Consider the following 5,117-nt stretch of genomic DNA (forward strand, 5'->3'; position numbering starts at 1 on the left):
CTTCCCGGGCCAGCCGGCCTTCTGGGGCCGGGGCTGGGTTTCCCCGAGCCGGGCCCGCGCCCAAGCGAGCGGCCGGCGCCGCCGCGGCCTCCTCCTCCCAGCTCTCAGGGCGCCCGCCGCGGCCTCTTTACCTGCTCCTCCAGCCCGCCTGCCCCCAGGCGGCCTCCACTCCAAGCGGCCCCGCGCGGTGCGGCCCGAGCCGACCCAGGCCTCACAGCCAGCGAGTCAGCGAGGAGGAGCGACGGTTACGAAACCGGCAGCCTCCGCCCGTTCCGCAGCCGCGGCCACCGGCTTCCCCTCGTCGCCGGGTCGCGCGCGCCGTCGCCGCCATCCCGACCAATGGGAGCGCCGGTCTGCGGGAGGCACCGCCTTCTCTCGCGACGAGCACCCCAGCCGACCAATCGTGGGCCGGCTAGCGGAGGGAGGCGGGCACACGGCGGGGGCGTGGATTCCGCGCGGCTGGCCCGGCGGGTGTGGCGGGAGCAGGCGGCTGTTCGCTGCGGCGTCCGCAGTCCCTCGGCGGCTTGCCCGGGCTGGCTGCGGCCCAGTGCTGTGGACGACTCAGGTTCGTGTGGGAGGCTGAAGAGCCGTCGCCTTGTGAAGGCCAGACCTGCCTTTGGAAGCATTTCCTGAGGTGGTTTTGTGAACCACCGGTGACTGTTTTGGTTTCGCTACGTCCCCTGGGAGCCCCCGCGGCGTCCCTCACAGAGTCTCTCCGAACGGAACGCCCCGCAGGCGGGCTGGCTTTGTCGCCGAAAAACGAGTGGAGGCTGACGCGGTGGCTCCAGCCTGTAATCTCAGCGCCGAGGGAGGCTGAGGCGGGAGAACGGCTTGAGCCCAGGCGGTGGAGACCAGCCTGGACAACATGGCGAGACCCCATCTCTATTACTAATTTTTAAAAAATCGAATGAACCCAAATGTTTCGCACATAGGATTAGCATTGATGTCACATGGGTGAAAGCTGCAGGCTGTGCTTTGTTGTTAGGGTGACATGAAGTGAATTTCTTAAATCGATTTCCCTTGGGTGCCTGAATGGGTGCGAGGTGATCTCTGAAAATGAGCAGCGATCCAGTGTGACTTAAAACTCGCCAGGAAGACCCGAAAGCGTTTTAACACCAGGAAGCAGCAGCTCGCTGGGCGGAGGGCAGAGCTGCCTGATAGGTTTGATTGCTTCCTCTTTAGCAATGGGTATCGTTCAAAAATATTGAGGCTTTGAAAGAGGAAATGTTTCTTCAGAGCCCATGGAACCGGCTCACCCCGTAAGATTGTTTCGAGGAATCAGTAAGATGATAAAGCAATAAATAAAAATTAAAAGGGGTCACAAAAGTGAACAATGGGCCAGGCGCGGTGGCTCAGGCCTGTAATCCCAGCACTTTGCGAGGCCGAGGCAGTTGGATCACTTCAGGTCAGGAATTAGAGACCAGCTTGGGCAACATGGAAAAACCCTGTCTCTACCAAAAATACAAAAGATTAGCCGGGTGTGGTGGCGCTGTGCCTGTGGTCCCAGCTACTCTGGAGACTGAGATGGGAGGATAGCTTGTGCCTGAGAGGCAGAGGTTACAGTGAGCTGAGATTGAGCCACTGCACTCCAGCCTGAGCCACAGAATGAGACCCTGTCTCCAAAAAAAAAAACAAGGAATAATGCTCACAGATCCGCACTTGGGAGAGTAAGCGTCATCAAAACAAGTGTGTTTCTTCATGTTGGCTCTCAGTATTCTGAGCCGAAAAAGAAACTTTTCTTTTTTTTTTTTTTTTGAGACAGGATCTTGCTATGTTGCCCCAGCTAGAGTGCAATGGCACCGTCACAACTTGATCACAGCTTACTGCAGCCTCGACCTCCTGGTCTCAAGCCATGCTCCCACCTCAGCCTCCCAAGTATATGGGATTATAGGCATGCACCATCACACCCAGCTAATTTTTAAAAAATGTTTTGTAGAGATGAGGTCTCACTATATTGTCCACTCTGGTCTCAAACTCCTGGGCTCAAGTGATCTTTCTGTCTCGGCCTCCCAGATTGCTGGGATTAGGGGCATGAGTAACCAAGTCCTGCCTGAACTTGCTTTGATCAAGATTTTAGTAGTATTAAAATAGGATTGTGATTTGTTGCTCACAAAAATCATAATTTTACCCTAAATATTTCCTAATCACTTAAATGTACAAGGGGGCTGGGCGCAGGGGCTCACGCCTGTAATCCCAGCACTTTGGGAGGCTGAGGCGGGCAGATCACCTAAGGTCAGGAGTTTGAGACCACCCTGGAGAACATGGTGAAACCCTGTCTCTACTAAAAATACAAAAATTAGCTGGACGTGGTGGCGGGTGCCTGTAATCCCAGCTACTCGGGAGGCTGAAGCAGAAGAATTGCTTGAACTTGGGAGGCAGAGGTTGGCAGTAAGCTGAGATCGTGCCACTGCACTCCAGCCTGGGTGACAGAGCAAGGCTCCATCTCAAAAAAAAAAAAAAAAAAAAAAAAAGGAAAAGAAAAAAAATGTGTAAGGGAAAAAAAAAGAACTTGTATAGGTGTATTCAGTTATCCTCTGGTTTGCAAACCGCTCTGCCAAGCTGTTCCAGCATTGTTTGTATCTGTGTCTGGGCAGGCCTTACACACCCAGCAAGTCTAGTCAGTGCCCAGGACACTCGGGTATTTATTTCCTTTTCAGCTGGTAGCAGGTAGTTTTTTCTTCTACTCAGTTTACAAGTATGCGTTTGGTGCCAACTATGCGCTAAGCCGTAGGCTAAGTGCTGGAGATTCAGCGATGAGCAAGACAAACACACAGTCTCTGCCCACATGGAACTTACACTTAGAGCCAGGCAGACAGGCATTTGGTAATTACACAGTTTTTCTTTCTGTCACCTAGGCTGGAGTGCAGTGGGACGAGTATGGCTCACTGCAGCCTCGACCTCCTGGGCTCAAGTGATCCTCCCACCTCAGCCTCCCAAGCAACTGGGACTACAAGGCATGTGCCACCATGCTTGGCTAATTTTTGTATTTTTTGTAGAGTTGGGGTTTCACCATGTTACCCAGGCTGGTTTCAAACTCCTGGGGCAAGTGATGCACCCACCTCGGCCTTTCAAAGTGCTAGGATTATAGGCATGAGATACCTCTCCTGGTCCACAATTTTTCAATTACCATTTTCATAGATACTGCAGGAAAGCAGTACAAGATGCTGTGAGAAATCAGAAGGGAACCAGACCGGGTCTGCTGGGTCCGGCGAGGCCTGAAAGATCGACAGGATTTGGCTAGGCAACGCAGAGGACGTAGGTGCAGCAGTCACAGGGAATTCTTGTCTGGGGTCCTGTGACAGGAGAAATTTAAGGCTAAAGTGGCTGAAAGTAAAGTGGAGACCAACAAGATAGGCAGGGCCATGTGGACCCGAGAAGCATTCAGATTTTTACCTAAAAGATGGAAGCTTCAGAAAGATTTGCTCTCTCCATAAGGAAATGAGAACGTGGTAAAGCCTTGGAGGTCTACTATGTAGCTTTTTTACAAGTCACAGGGATCCAAGCCATCACAGTAAAAGAAAAAGTTCCTGCATATCTCTCTGCCTTACTGGTAATCAGTATATATTCTACAAATCCAAAGAATGAGTAGCCTCTATAGCACTGTGGGAAGTTGAGGTGAGAGGATCACTTGAGGCCAGGAGTTCAAGACCAGCTTGGGCAACATAGTTAGACCCCCCTCATCTCTATTTAATTTTTAAAAATTAAAATAAAAAAACCCCCCTCCAAAGGACTTGGGAAGTAGGATGTCCTGTTCATTGAATATTGTAGCTACCTGACAGCCACTATGATTAACTACATTAGTTACCTAAGATATATGAACTCTAGTGTCCACAGCTTTACCACTTACTAGATATGGAGCCTTGGCCAAATTACTTAACCTCTCTGATATCTGCAAATGGAGAAGACAATAGTGTTGCTCTGAGGATTAAAGGAAATAGTGTGTTAGGCCCCTAAAACAGTGCCTGCTTGGTACATAGTACGACCTCAAAAGTATTAGCTGCATGGCCAGGTAGAGTGGCTCACTCCTGTAATCCCAGCACTTTGGGAGGCTGCAGCTGGAGTGCAATGGCATGATCATAGCTCACTGCAGCCTTGAACTCCTGGGCTCATGCAGTCCTCCCACCTCAGCCTCCCAAGTAGTTAGGACTACAGGCATGCATCACCACATCTGGTTTGTTTTTAAAATTTTTTTAGAGGTGGCATCTCACTATGTTTTCCCAGCCAGTCTCAAACTCCTGGGCTTATGATTCTCCCACCTTGGTCTCCCAGAATACTGGGTGTGATGGGTGGCATGTGCCTATGGTCCCAGCTGTTGAGGAGGCTGAGGTGGGAGGATCACATGAGCCCGGGAGGCAGAGATTGCAGTGAGCCTAGATCGGCCTGGGAAACCAAGTGAGACTCTGTCTCAAAAAAAAAAAAAAGTGTTAGCTATTATTACCACGATGCTCATACATGATTTATAAACAAATTGCATCCATAGAATCATAGTAGACTAAAACACACTGCAAAATGAGGCCAAGCTGTACTTATACTGCTTTGTTGATTCAGGCACTAAACACACATAATATTGAAGGTCCTGATGTTGACCCTATGTTGTATCCTAAAAGGTGGTTTTTTTTAAGAGCAGCTCCTTAGTTATCACACCTTATTTCATTTGTTTCCACAAGGTAGAGTGAAGGAAAAATTTAGTAATTTGAATTTTTTGTACTTGAAAGCCAGATCAATAGAAGTTTACTATGCACACTGAAATAAATTAATGTATATTTGGAAAGTTTCTGAAAAACTAATGAGCCAAATTAACCACCTTTGACAGGAGATCTGGACTGTATCTGTAATATTTGAGAGCTGGGAAAAATGTCTATCAGAGATTTGAGTTTTAGTTAATATCTTGCAGTATGTTGGTGATAATATGATTATCAATCATTCTGCATTGGTTAAGGCTCTTTGGTTGGAAATAAGTGAAAACCATCCCTGACTAGCCTAAGCATTAAACAAGACCTTGGTGAAAGATGCTAGGCCGCTCCATGAAATACCCAGGTCATGTCAGAACCAAGAACAGATGTCTGTATCTCTGTGTGTGTGTGTGTGTGTGTGTGTGTGTGTGTGTGTGTGTGTAA

The 5,117-nt window shown here is 49.3% G+C and overlaps 1 protein-coding gene across 1 annotated transcript in view; it reads right to left on the minus strand.

Annotated features, from left to right (window-relative positions):
- Positions 1–691, minus strand: part of CEBPG (CCAAT enhancer binding protein gamma) — a 9,572-nt gene extending 8,881 nt beyond the window's left edge. The window contains exon 1 of the mRNA XM_017855048.1: positions 132–691. The gene's annotated coding sequence lies outside the window, so the exon portion shown is untranslated. The remainder of the gene's footprint in view (positions 1–131) is intronic.
- Positions 692–5,117: the final 4,426 nt, after the last annotated feature.

The sequence above is a fragment of the Rhinopithecus bieti genome, unplaced genomic scaffold (assembly GCF_001698545.2).
Source record: "Rhinopithecus bieti isolate Rb0 unplaced genomic scaffold, ASM169854v2 scaffold_39998, whole genome shotgun sequence".
In the NCBI taxonomy this organism is placed as follows: Eukaryota; Metazoa; Chordata; class Mammalia; order Primates; family Cercopithecidae; genus Rhinopithecus; species Rhinopithecus bieti.